General features: G+C 46.1%; 1 long non-coding RNA gene across 1 annotated transcript; it reads left to right on the plus strand.

Moving 5' to 3' along the window:
* Window positions 1-231: 231 nt before the first annotated feature.
* On the plus strand, window positions 232-11,532 carry LOC123576703. Its single transcript, XR_006701550.1, has 2 exons — window positions 232-276; window positions 10,473-11,532. It is a non-coding gene; the product is annotated as an uncharacterized LOC123576703 (long non-coding RNA).
* Window positions 11,533-14,699: the final 3,167 nt, after the last annotated feature.

The following is a 14,699-nucleotide window of genomic DNA, read 5'->3' on the forward strand; positions in this document are numbered from 1 at the left end:
CTCCAGGCTCTGAGCCATCAGCCCAGAGCCCGACGCGGGGCTCGAACCCACGGACCGCGAGATCGTGACCTGGCCGAAGTCGGACGCCCAACCGACTGCGCCACCCAGGCGCCCTATTTATTTATTTTTTAATGTTTGTTTATTTTTGACAGAGAATCCCAAGCAGGCTCCGTGCCGTTGGCACAGAGCCCAAGGCGGGGCTCAGACTCCCAAACCATGAGATCATGACCTAAGCCAAAATCAAGAGTCAGACACTTGACCAACTGAGCCACCCAGGTGCCCCAACCTATTTTAAATTGTAACACCCCACTCCCAAATGCTATTTCTACTTTATTTTTCCTCAGGGCATTTATCTCATCTAACATATCTCATGTTTTTTTGTGTTTATGTTACATACGTATCTTCCCTATGAGGGAAGGGATCTTTGTCTCCTCTTGTATATCCCTACCTCATGAAAGAGTGTGTAGCAATAGTAGGTGCTCAATAAATATTTAATTGCCTGCCCCCCATTTGCTTCCTTTCATGTTAGATTGTGTCTTGAAAGTGACTTGAAACTGTCAGTAGTAGTTGACTGGGTTTTCCCAAGGGAGAGAGGAGTGCTTTCTGGACTAACCTGTTCTTGCTTTGGATAGGTTTTCATCCTGAGAATTGAGAAGATGAATACTACTATAATCACAATTGTCTTGTTTTCCAGTATAATTGGAATATGTTCTCCTGAGATGGTGACATCCTTTGGGGAATAAACTGCTGTCTTGGTAGTTGAAAAGCAAAGCAAGGAAAATTCCCTGGGGACATGTTGCCTGACAAGGATTGGTACCCAGCAACCTCTAAAGGTCTGTCTGGCTACCTGACCCTTGTCTCCAAACAGCCATCTATTCCCCAGTGTCCTCACCCCTAATGTTCTATGATATTCCTCCTCCCCAACAAAAACCCTCCTGGGGCTTCCCATCGCCAAGACTAAAATCCAAAACCCATCTTGTGGCCTGTAAAGCCATGGGTGATCTGGCCCCTGACTACTCCTTATCCCTCTCCATCTTACCAATCCTGCCTCTGTCTACTAGAACCTGCCAAACCTGCTCCTGCTTCAGGCCTCTCTGCTGCTGTTCCCTCCACTAGTCCTGGAGATAAGCACATGACTCACTCCCTCACCTCTTTTAGGCTTCTGCTCAGGTGTCTCCTCAGTAGTGCCTACCCTGAGGTGCTATTTAAGTTAAATCCCTCACCCTGCCAGCCCAGCACTCTCTCTCTCCTTTCCCTGTCATTTTTCTTCGTGGCAGACTTCATGTTTGCTTTACTTATTATTTATTATTTGTTTCCTTCCGCTAGACTATAAACTCTATGAGGACAGGGATTGTTGACTTGTTCACTGCCATGCACCTAGCACACTTAGAATAGGACCTCACACACAGAAAGTAGGCTATAAATGTTGACTGAATAGCTCATAAATTGTGTTCAACTTTTCTATATCTCCACTAGTTTTTTGTGTGTACTTGACCTATCAATAAGAGTAAAAGGTACACTGAAACCTCCCAGTATAAGAGTAATTGTGTCAATTTCTCCCTGGGGTTCTATTTTTGTTTTTATACCTTGAGGATATTTTATTGGGCACGTGCAAACTTAGAATTTTTTTTATAACATCCTGGTGGAATTGAAAGCCTTTTAAGTGCTTTGGGAGATTAATCACAAAAATCGCCTGAATTTTCCATCCTTCCCTGTATGCACACCTTTTGTAATGTGACTTTGCAGCTCCTCCCAGAATCTGGGCTGGCCTTGTAACTTGGGTTGGCCCAAAGAACATGGCAGAAGTGATAGAGTTCTGAGCTTGAGTCTTAAGGAAACTTGAACGCGCCCACATTCTTTCGTGGACCTCCGCCTCTGCCATAAGAACAGGCCTGGGCTAGCCTGCTGAAGGCTGAGACGCCACATGGAAAAAAGCTGAGGTCATCCATGCCAGTCAACAGCCAGCAGACCCCAAACACGCAAGCCAAGCCAGGATTAGCATGGCCACCTACCTGACCTGCAGCTGCCCACAGATGTGTCTGTGAGCCCACCTGGGGCCAGGTGAACTGCCCAGCTGACTTTAGGCTCATGAACAATAACAAATAATTCTATGTTAAGCGTCTGCATTTTGGAGTGGTTTGTTACACAGCATTATCGTGGCAACAGAGAATTGATGGTTAATGCCTCCTCATTTGGTTCTCAGCCTCAGAAAGGCTTTCCTGACTACCCAAACTAAATCAGCCTCCCAGTCTATAATACCACTGTATTATTTTCTCAGTAACACCTCACTCTCCAAAATGATTTGTTTACTTCGTTTTTCTCTGTCTCCCATACTAGACTGTCACCTATGTGAGGACAGAGACCTTGTCCGTTTTGTTCCCTGCTCTGTCCTCTGCACCCCGCGTGGTACTGCTCTGTCCTGCTGCATGTGCCCACCGGACGCTGGAAATGTGGCTAGTCCAAGTTAAGATGTGCTGAAAATCTAAAATACACACTGGATTCCAAAAGCTTAGGGCCCAAAACAAAAGGATATAAAGTATCCAAATAATTTCTACAGTGATTAAATGTTTAAATGATAATATTTTAAATATATAAAGTAGAATGTCTTACTAAAAATTACTCTCATCTGTTTCTTTTTACCTTTTTTTTAAATGTTTGTTTATTTTTGAGGGGGGGAGGGGCAAAGAGAGAGGGGAACAGAGGATCCAAAGCAGGCTCCGCACCCATAGCAGAGAGCCCTACACTGGGCTCAAACCCATGAGCAGCGAGATCATGACCCAAGCCAAAGTTGGGCACTTAACCAACTGAACCACCCAGGTGCCCCTCTTTTTACCTTTGTTAAAGTGACTACTAGAAAAAACAAATTTGTGACCTGTATTATATTTCTATTGGACCGTACTGATACAGAAGTTCAGTAAATGTTTATGGAAGAAAAATATTTGTTAAAGGCTTACTGAAAGAAATGAGAAATTAAGCCACAAAAAGACATAAAAACCTTAAATACATATTACTAACAGACAGGAACCAGTCTGAAAAGTCCATGTAGCATATGATGTTCGGGAAAAGACAACACTGTAGCAGTTGGTGGTTGCCAAGGGTTTACAAGGAGGAAGCTGGGAATAATGAATAGGTGACGTGTGGGGGAGTTTTTAGAGCGATGAAAATTTTTGTATGATACTGGAATGGTAGGTACATGCTATTATGCATTTGTCAAAACCCATAGAAGTGTACAAGACAAAGACTGAACCTCATGTAAACTATGGACTCTAGTTAATGCATCATATTGGTTCATTGATTGTAGCAAATATACCACACTAATTCAAGATAATAAAAATAAACTATGAGGGCAGGGATGGAAGTATGTGGGAGCTCTAATATACCCTCAATTTTTCTGTGAACCTAAAACTACTGTAAAAAATTTTTTTAAAGCTTTCAAAAAATGAATTCACCTAGGGCATCTGGGTGGCTCAGTTGGTTAACCGTACAAGACTTGATTTCAGCACAGGTCATGATGTCACGGTTTGTGAGTTCTGGCCCCACATCGGGCTCTGCCTGCTTGGGATTCTCTCTCTCTCTCCACCTCTCTCTCTGCCCCTCCCATGCTTTTGATCTCTCTCAAATAAACTAAAAAAAAAAAAAAAAAAAAAAAAAAAATTTCACCCTTGCACAGCTACCAAATAAAACATAAATTTAACCACTTCCCTCTTTTAGAACAAGTTTGGTGACTCCCCATTGTCTACTAGAATAAGTTCACCCACCCACTGCCTGACCCTTGCAGCCCCCATGACCTGGAAAGTCCTTCTTCCTCTCTACTTGTGGAACCCAATGAGTCATACACCCACCCATATAAATCGAACATACTCTATTCCTTGTTTCTATAAATTCTAAATGAAAAGTAGGTACAGAAAAATGTGCATATGAAGTTTGGTCATATTGGAGCTTTGTGCCTCTTTCTAAGTAAGTTTGGAAAATGGATATGGAAATGTTGAAAAAGAAGTCTGATAGCCACAGGCAGGCTAGGGATTAATATCCTTGAGATGGAAACAGTGGAAGCAGAACAAGGCTATTTAATGTCAGTGAAGATCTGCTGGGGCTCATCTCCCAGGAAGGAGTCAGTGGGATACTGTGCTGGGAGCAAAATCCATCCCAGCAGTGAGGTGGTGTTAGCTGACCGCCCGCCTCCCGTGATAGGAGACAAGCCACTGGGCTGTCACCTGCTCTGAAAGCCAATCTGTCTCTGACTGCTGCTCACCCAAGCCAGGATACCAGGGCGATTGAGTTTCAGGTATTTCACTTCCAGAGCAGATGACAGTGTGGCAGTGGCATTTCCCTTTCTACCACCATATAGTGGGGCCTCAGGAGAACGCGTGAGAACGTGCGTGAAGTGTGCAGGAAGTGAGCAGGCTTCCAGGTGCTGTTTACAATGCAGATTTCCCCACCTCTCCTCCTTTTCAGGAATGTTCTAATTTCTGACCACTTTGCCAGTGGGAAACTTAAGGAATACCGAGCAAGGATAAATGACTTACCCAAGATCACTCAGCTACTTGACAGGTGTCTGTTTTTCTCCAAAGGTCATGGACATAAAGCATATGCTACCCTAGGTTGTTAACATCACACCGGGTAGAGGAACCCTATTCTTTTGCTGTCCTTTCCAGCCAGAGGTCCATGCCCCCTGGAGGAGTAAGGATCTGGTTAAGACCTCAGGGGTGTTTAGAGGAAGAGACCAGGTTGGAGTCAGAATGGTCTTGTGCCTGCGGGAAGGTTTAACAAACCTGGGAGATAATGTATCTGTGACCACTGAGGGTAGAGGGGCAGATGAGTGTCTACAAGGCCAGGCTAATTTACCAATAGGAGGCCAAAAGCACTTTGTCTTAACCAGGTGATATACAATCTCTTTCCACCCCGTCCATCAGGTCCTCTGACAACATCCAGATGTTATTACTAGGATGGAGGTGGGGGGTCCTCTACCATAAGCTGTTTGTCCTCCCTTCTCTCTGTCACTCAGCTGATCCAGGGAATCCACAACTGACACTTGGGGCAGAGAAAACGCAGGAATTGGGATCTGTAAGAAATGCTTATGAATAACCTGGGCTGGCATTTCTTCAAGTGACAACTCCAGCGTTTGGGTGGGTAGGAGATCTCCTCAGTGAACCCTCACCCCTCTGTATACTCCCCCGCCCCCCGAGCCCATAGTCTGGGCAGTTGGGCAGCTCTGAAGATTGCCTGGGCTGAGGGGCCTCTCCCAGGAGAATGGGAAAGAATTCTTTCCTTTGTGTGACTTGCTTCATTATATGAGTGTTACTGACTCCCATGGTTGAAAAATGATCACTCCTTTATTGGGTTTTCCCAGCTCCAGGCAAAAGCTTTTGGAAGGCCAGGCTGTGCCTGGGAGGATTTAGTGGATTAAAGAATTCTGAAGTTGGGGAATTGTGGGGACCTGGCTGCGTTCCAGGACCACAGTGGTGCCCTGGTCACCTCCACAGCCCCTCCCCAGCACACATGATTCCCCGGGCACGTGGAGTCATACCTGCACAATTGGGACCCCATATCCAGCGGGGGGCACATGCCCCAATTTGCTCTCTCCCTGCAAGGATGAGTGGAGAGTACATGATGTTCCCATTCTAGAAAGAAGCAAGTTGATGGCTTGTGTCATCTCATCACAGGTTACTCCATGCGCAGGGCTTCGAACAGTGCATGGCAGAATGTCAGCCCTCCTCCCAAAGTGACCGCGGGCACCATTATCATCATTAGCAGCTGGGCTGGGCAAGGAACCCGACTTGATAAGATTTTGGCACTAACCCTGACCAACTATCGAATGTGTACAGGGAAACTCACGCCAAGGCTTTTGAAAAGCACCCGCTGTGACACCCTTTTGTGTCCTCCGCAGGCGCAGTAGCCGAGCGAGTTACGCTAAGGCCGCCCGGCCAGAGAAACCCAGCCTCGCGGTGGTCAGGGCTACCCGAGGACACCTGAGCCCTAGCGGCCGCCTGGCTAAGGAGCTGCGGGCCGGGTTCCAGCCTAGGAGGATCTGGGCGGGGCCTGGGCTTGGCTCCGCCCGAGCGCGGCCCAGCCGGTGCTCCACCTGTGACCTGGATTCCTCAGTGCCAGGAGGGGGTGGAAGGCAGCGCCGCCGGGGTCCTCAGCCTGGAGCGTGCAAATAAGGGTCTCTTGATTGGGAAAACTCCAAATCCTGGTATCGGTGCACAAAGCAGTCTTTTTAAAGCAAGTGGCCAGGGCTGTGTAATAATTTACCGCGTTTGTCTACGCACTCCTGCCTCTCTCTTTTAGACCTACAAATGTTTACCCTGTTCCCACCCAGGCCGAATGCCGGTTTGTTTATTAATCCCAGAGGTTTCAGCCGGTTTTCAAAGACACAGATCCGGTCCTAGAAGGAAGCTTCAAAACATTAACATTTCAAATGAAAGCGCTCCGGAGTTGTGGGGGAGGGGTGCGGAGTGGGGGCTGGTGCCTCGGCTGCTGGTACCAGGGGCTCCACTTTGCCTGGGGGCGGGACCCTATATTTACAAGACAGAAGGCGCCGCTTGGGGCCGCCTTTGTTGTGCGGATGACCTCGCGGGCACTTCCAAGACTGATCGATGGCCTGGGGGGCTAAGCGGGGCTGTCCGGCCGCGGCCCGGGGAGCGGATGTGGTGTGATGAGCAAAAGCCCATCCAGGAGCTGCACGGGGCCGGAGACCGCGTCGGGGATGCTTTCGCCCGAGCGCACCGGCTTTGCTGTCCCGCGCGGTGCTTGGGAGCGGTTGGGGGACTACCTAGCGGCGGCGGGATTGGCCCGTCCACCTCCACCTGGGCTTTGATCTCTTCACCCGAGGTTTCTGGCTTAGCTAGAACTGCTCCTGTCACCCGGCAACGCCGTTCCTCCTGCCCACTGAGTCCCATCGCGGTGCGGCCTATGACGCTCCAGGAAGGAAGCGTGGGTGCGAACCCGCGGTCGGGAGCTGGCCCTGGGCGCCCAAGGCCGCCTGGCGGCGCGTCACGAGCTGCCATGCCCATCCAGCCACGCTTCGCGCCACCCGGGCCTTTACATCCAGGTACATGATTCCTGAACATCTTTGCCGCACTCAGGTCTCCAGCGGTCACTTCTGCGTTGCTTCCTCCGTCCCGCTGAAGCTGATGTACACAACAAACCGGATGCCTCGGGGCCCGGAGTCTTCTCCGCCCTCAAAACCCTTAGCGACCCCTAACAGAGAGCTCCTTGAAATTGTGGTTACATTTGTAATTAGCTGTGCGCCCTTGGCCTCCCCAGGCTTTGGCTTCCCTCGCGACAGGGTCCGGGGTCTCCTCCAGAGAATGAATGTTTGCATGCGGGGTCTCCCCTACTCACCTCAGGCTGTGCATCCTCTCCTCCAGAATCACAGAGATACTTCCCAGAGTTCCCCTGGGATTATGGAAAGGGAATGAGGTGCCAGTTTTGGTAAAATGAGGGCAATTTATACCAGTCCCCCCTTACCCCCCGCCAAGGGTTTTAGGAGGTAGCTCTGAGTTAGTGGCCACCGACTTCAGGCTCTGTTGATAAATTGCAAGGTCCTATCCCAGCCGGCTTTTGAGTTTTATTTCGCTCTGCCCAGAAACTGCAGTGGGTCTCCTGACATTGCAGAGACTCCACAGTAGTCTCAAACTTTGAGGAAAGGATGTGCTCTGTTAACTCGGTGCCCTGAAAAATACACGTGGTCTCCCAATTTTGCACCTGGCTTCAGGCTCCAGGCCATGAAATTTGTCCAGGTCCAGGTTTAAGAATCCTGTTCAGAACCTTCCCAGGCTCCACTTATTAATCCTCCTTTCTCCTGCCAAGCTGGCTTACCTGTTATTCTCCAGCAGGTGTCTGGGCCATGCAGCTTCCATGTTTTTGTATAGCAGTCAGCTGCCTACAGGAATGCCCCCACTTGAAGTTCTTTCCCCACACTCCCCCCTGCAGCCAGGGGTCATCACCCCTCAACTGCTACAGGACTGGTTGAACCTTCTATCTGCAGCCTACTGCCTCCTAGCCTTTGTCTTCATTGAGTTTGTCTCAGTCCCCATGACTGACACCACTTGGGACAGGGCCTTGACTTCCCTCTTCTGTGTCCCCTCTCCACCCCTTTAGTCCAGCCCACTCTCAGAGTTTATCAGGTTGCACTGGTGACTTCTGGACCCATTTGATGACTTGACCTTCAAGATAATCTCCCAAGTGCCAAGGATGGTTCAGAACTTGCCAGAAGACACACAGAATAAGTTCTTTTTTTTTTTAAGTTTATTTTTTTTTTAGTAATCTGTGATATGGGGAACAAAGGCAAAAGGAAAATAAATTTCCTTATTACTTACAGCCCATTGACAAGTCCTTGAAATAAGCAGAGTGACCTTCCTCCAAGAAATCAGCTGCCTCCATGTTGACACTTTGCTAAGGGCAAAGGGCAATCTTAGCCTGACCCCCCAGAATCCTATGAGTCTACTTTAAACATATAAAAATTCCTTTGGAAGCTTCCTTTATCTCTATCTGGCAAGATGTATGTTGGCAATTATACTCCAAGCATATGGCCCACTGATAACACATCTGAAGGGTCTAGGACCCATTTGATGACTTCACCTCCAAGATAATCTCCCTAATGCTGCTTTGGTGCCACCAAGGATGGTTCAGAAATCTCCAGAAAGCACACAGAATAAATCCTTTTTTTTTTTTTTTAAGTTTATTCATTCGAGGGAGGGAGAGAAAGGGTGGGAGGGGCAGAGAGAGAGGGAGAGAGAATCCCAAGCAGGCTCTGCGCTGTCAGCTCAGAGCCTGATGGGGGGCTCGAACTCAAGAACCATGAGATCATGACCTGAGCCAAAATCAAAAGTCAGACGCTTAACCACCTGAACCACCCAGGTACCTCCCCCCATTGTTTTAAGTTTATTTTTATTTATTTTGAGAGAGAGAGAGAGAGAAGCGTTTGCTCATGTGCACGTGCGCGCGTGCGCGCGCGTGCACACACGCACACACACACACACACACACACACGGTGGGGAGGGGGGCAGAGAGAGAGGGAGACAGAATACCAAGCAGTCACTGCACTGTCAGCACAGAGCCTGATGTGGAGCTCAAATTCATAAGCCGTGACATCGTGACCTGAGCCACCCAGAATAAATTCTTAAGCACCAGAAACTCTGCAGGATTCTTTTGCCTACAACAAGCAGCAGGGCTGGAGAACTATTTGGGGTGTCCCAAATTGAGGTCTCTGCTAATATTCTGTGGGCTGCTCTGAGCTCAGTGGAGTAAAACCACCAATAGGTGTTGATGGAGGACTACTGCGGGCCAGGCAACAGGTGGAGTGATAGAGGTATAAAAAGCCTGTGGTCTAGAAGATGTCAGCCATACTGTCTGCTCTCAAGCAGCAGTTCTTGAGCTTCTCTCCCCACTGAATTAGTTTCTCCTTCCTCTATGAACCTTTACTTTCCTCTCTTGGGGCACTTACTCCACTATCATCTGTTAGTTTTTTTTTTTTTTTTCTTATGTTCTATGTGTGTTTCTTTTTATTCTGGTTGATATTGATCTGAGTTCTTCAATTTGGTATTCCTAGCCCCTAGCACACTTTTTTTTTCTTTAAAAATTTTTTTTAATTTTAATTTTAATTTTTTAAAATTTACATCCAAATTAGCATATAGTGCAGCAATGATTTCAGGAGTAGATTCCTTAATGCCCCTTCCCCATTTAGCCCATCCCCCCTCCCACAACCCCTCCAGTAACCCTCAGTTTGTTCTCCATATTTATGAGTCTCTTCTGTTTTTTCCCCTCCCTGTTTTTATATGATTTTTGTTTCCCTTCCCTTACATTCATCTGTTTTGTCTCTTCAAGTCCTCATATGAATGAAGTCATATATTTGTCTTTCTCTGACTAATTTCACTTCGCATAATACCCTCCAGTTCCATACACATAGTTGCAAATGGCAAGATTTCATTCTTTTTGATTGCCGAGTAATACTCCATTGTGTGTGTATATATATATATATACCACATCTTCTTTATGCATTCATCCATTGATGGACGTTTGGGCTCTTTCCATACTTTGGCTGTTGTTGATAGTGCTGCTATAAACATGGGGGTGCATATGTCCCTTTGAAACAGCACACCTGTATCCCTTGGATAAATGCCCGGTAGTGCAATTGCTGGGTTGTAGGGTAGTTCTATTTTTAGTTTTCTGAGGAACCTCCATACTGTTTTCCAGAGTGGCTGCACCAGCTTGCATTCCCATCATTTGTTAGTTTTATCAGGACTCACAAGAGCCAGACTGGTACCCACCTAACGGAAGGCCACCAAACAGGTGATGGTCAGGATAGCTTCCCACCCTGACTCTCAAAAGACATCAAGGAAAGGGACAGGATTCCAAAGCTAGGCACTGGCTGATCTGAGGTGGTTGGCCCTGGGGACTCTAACATGTGTTTTTTTATTTGGTTTTGTTTGTTTGTTTGTCTGTTTGTTTGTTTGTTTTTGGTGTAGCAGGATATAAAAATTATACCTAGCTCTCAGACCTTGGTTTCAAATACCATTCTGCAATAAAAGGAAGCAGAGACTCCTAGAGAAATGGCTGATTGCAGGACTGGGGCAAGAAATGTGTAAGACTGTGTAACTGAACCAATGTGAGTTCATTCCTGGGTGAGTCTGAAATTGCACCAGGTTGAGTTGTTGCACAAAGAAAACTTTTTTTAAATGTTTATTTTTGAGGAGGGGGGCAGAGAAAGAGGGGAACAGAAGATCCGACACAGGCTCCGCTCTGACACCAGAGGGCCCAACACGTAGCTGTAACTCCCAAACCGCAAGATCATGACTTGAGCTGAAGTTGGACACTCAACTGACTGAGGCACGCTGGTGCCCCAGAAAACTTTTATTTGCAGCAATTAAGATCACAGGGAATGGCTTCCAAAGCTGAGACTGCTTGAGCAAGGGTGGGTAAGTTCCTTTTATTTAGGGTTAGGATGAATAGACAGGGAAGCCTTGTCATAGGGTAGAGGCAGGCATAGGGGTTGCACATGCGCCTTAAGGAAACTTGCCTATACACATTGTATGTTATGTAAATGTTCCTCTTTGGGCAGAGATTTTAGCATTATAATGAGATAAAGGTAATTGTCAGTCATTTTGCAGGTCACTCTATGGTCCATCTACACAGGTATGAGCCAAGGGTTAAGTTCAAATTGGTCTGGGTGGTTTGGGCTGGCTGGAGGTCTTGTCAGGGCAGTTGCTGTGGCTCAGAGGACAGTTTGCTTTCCATTTGCCTGAGTTAAGAGGAAAGCCAGGAAGAAGAGTTTAAGGGAAAATGTGGGACAAAGGTCAGTGAGGACAAGCAGGTGGACAGTGCAGGTCAGGTCTTGGGGTCTAGCTGGTGACAGTAAGCCTGGAGTATCCCCCAGTGCCAGAAAGGAAGTACTGAAAAATGAACAAAACCCCACCAATGCTGGACGTGTCCGAGGGACACAGACGCCAACTGAAAGAGCTCCTGATGACTAAAACTGGAGGAACCTGAGTGATATGAATAGCGCTGGATTATATATAACCCAAAATATAAAATAAATATCCATGAGTCATGCTGATATAAACGATTGAAAAAATAAATACATGGAAAAGAAGAGACAAATCTTCCATGCAGAAGAATTCCAAATAATGTATGTTGCTGGTATGAGTAGGATAAATCTTGCAATTATTTTTCTGTGCAATGCTGCTCCTGGGTTTCAGCTGTAATCTGACCTTTGGACACGCTGGGTTTTATCTCTAGTTCGGTGTGTAGTTCTCAGTCTTGGCTGCAAGCTAGAACCTCTTTGGGAGTTGCTAAGACCCAAATTAAATTGCACCACAGACCAATTAAATAAAAAATTCTGGGCATGGCCAAATGTCCATCGATGGATGAATGGATAAAGAAGATGTGGTATATATATATATATATATATATATATATATATATATATATATGATGAAGTATTACTCGGCCATGAAAAAGATTGAAATCTTGCCATTTGCAACTACGTGGATGGAACTAGAGGGTATCATACTAAGCGAAATTAGCCAGTCAGAGAAAGACAAATATATGACTTCATTCATATGAGAAATTTAAGATACAAAACAGATGAACATAAGGGAAGGGAAGCAAAAATAATATAAAAACAGGGAAGGGCACAAAACAGAAAAGACTCTTAAATATGGAGAACAAACAGAGGGTTGCTGGATGTGTTGAAGGAGGGGGGATGGGCTAAATGGGCAAGGGGCATTAAGGAATTTACTCCTGAAATCATTGTTGCACTATATGCTAACTAACTTGGATGCAAATTAAAAAATGAATAAGTTATTTAAAAAAATTAAAATTAGGGGCGCCTGGGTGGCTCAGTCGGTTAAGCGGCCGACTTTGGCTCAGGTCATGATCTCATGGTCCGTGAGTTCGAGCCCCGCGTCAGGCTCTTGCTGACAGCTCAGAGCCTGGAGCCTGTTTCGGATTCTGTGTCTCCCTCTCTCTGACCCTCCCCCGTTCATGCTCTGTCTCTCTCTGTCTCAAAAATAAATAAACGTTAAAAAAAAATTTTTTTTAAATTAAAATTAAAATTAAAAAAAAATCTGGGCCTGCAATCCAGAGATCCAGTAGGTTTTAAGATTCCCCAGGTGGTTCCAATTTCCAATGTGCAACCAAGGTTGACAGCCACAGTTCCAGGGGTAGGCCTGGAGCCAGTACCAGTGAGATTGGCCTCCTTTTGCAGGTGACTGACTCCAGGGTCTCTAAGGGGTCTTCAGGCATGAGGTGACTCCTCAGACATACCAGGCTGAGTGTGGTTAGGAGTACTGTAAACCTCACTGAACTTGTTAGAATCCTGTTCTCTCATCACTGCCTTAACTTGCACCCAAGAAATGGTAAGCCTATGAATTCAACTGATACTGTAATTTTATCAAATTACTGTTCAAACATTGGGTCTGCTTTTTGGCTCCCTCATCTTGTGACTACAAGAGGTTAGTGATTATTTTAGCACAATCATAGAAAGTCCCTGGGCTGTTCCTTAGATTAAGAATTTACAGCATTTTCCTTCTTTCTCTTTCTTTTTAACCTTGACACAATCTCAGACTTCCTTTTTTGTTTGTTTCTTTTCCAGAACCATTTGAGAATAAGTTGCTGACATGATCATCCTATAATACTAGAATTCAGGCTCTCTCAACCAGGGTTCGTCAGCTGGATGACAGAAGAGGAGAAAATGATTTGAGTGACTATTCCAGTTCTCCCACGGATGTTATACGATTAGCAGCATTATGCTAAGGAGAGAGTTAATGCATATTATATTTGGAATGCCTTCAGATACTAGGGCTTACTTCTTTCATAGAAAATTAAATGTGGGAGCGCTTGGATGGCTCACTCAGTTAAGCGTGTGACTCTTGATTTTGGCTCCAATCTCACAGTTCGTGAGTTCGAGTCCCACATTGGCCTCTGTGCTGACCCACAGAGCCTGCTTCAGATTCCCTCTCTGCCCCTCCCCCACTCTCTCGCTCTCTCTCGAAATAAACTTTGGAAGAAAAAAAAAATGATGGAAAGATGGGTAGATAGATAGACATACAGAGAGACAGGGTGTGTGTGTGTGTGTGTGTGTGTGTGTGTGTGTGTGTGTGTGTGTTTCCTACTGCTATCCAAGGAGCCTGGAAGAGCAGAGTCCTAATAGCAATGAGCACACATAGCACCCAGAAATACCATTTCCCCTAAAAGGATCCAGTGTTCTATAGAGAAATGGCAGATTCCAGGCTTAGAGCAGGAAACATACAAGATGAGCCCAAAACATATTTTTTAATTTTTTAATGTTTATTTATTTTTGAGAGAAAGAGAGAGAAAGTGGGGGAAAGGCAAAGAGAGGGAGACACGGAATCTGTAGTGGGCTCCAGGCTCTGAACAGAGCCTGATGCGGGGCTTAAACCCACGAACTGTGAGATCATGACCTGAGCCAAAGTCGGACACTTAACCAACAGCCTCTCAGGCACCTCCCAAAACATTTTTGTAAACCAGAAAGCAAAGACTTGCTCAAGAATGTTGGGAACATGTCAAACAGACCTATGAGCCAGTATGAAGGGGCTCCACTGATCAAATCTGGGACAATTTGAGCCAGTCAAAATAAAAATCACATTAAGAAAATATATCCCATTGAAATAAAATAGGAAAGCACAAGTCTATATGATATGCATTGATAAATGAGTAAATTGATGAGGAACGGGGTACTTACAGAATTTCAAAATATCCACCAAATACTTACTAATTTCAAAGGGAAAACAGTGCTTTACAGTGGGGAAGCAGACACCCACGAACCGTGAGATAATGACCTGAACCTAAATCAAGAGCCGGTCGGTTAACCAACTGAGTCACCCAGGCACCCCCATCTTTTCATCTTGAGAGCTGTGAGTTCACACTCATACCTACAGTTCCCAATCCAACGTCACAGGATTTATGTTATTTTTTTCTTTCCATATTTGTAACTCACTCTTCTGACAGTGAGAAGCCTGGCTCCAGTTATCCTTAATATATTTACTTATGTGATCAATCCCCTGTATGCAAACCATCTTCCAGCACTACTCCCACCCCCACATGAGCACAGATGCCTTCCTCAAATACACTTGGACTCCAACTCCCCCACGCCAGTCTGTCTTTCCCACATGGATGCCTTCTTCATCCTGCTCAGGCTCTGAAAACCCATGCCACTCTTCCCTTGTACGTACATG

The sequence above is a fragment of the Leopardus geoffroyi genome, chromosome D2 (genome assembly GCF_018350155.1).
Source record: "Leopardus geoffroyi isolate Oge1 chromosome D2, O.geoffroyi_Oge1_pat1.0, whole genome shotgun sequence".
In the NCBI taxonomy this organism is placed as follows: Eukaryota; Metazoa; Chordata; class Mammalia; order Carnivora; family Felidae; genus Leopardus; species Leopardus geoffroyi.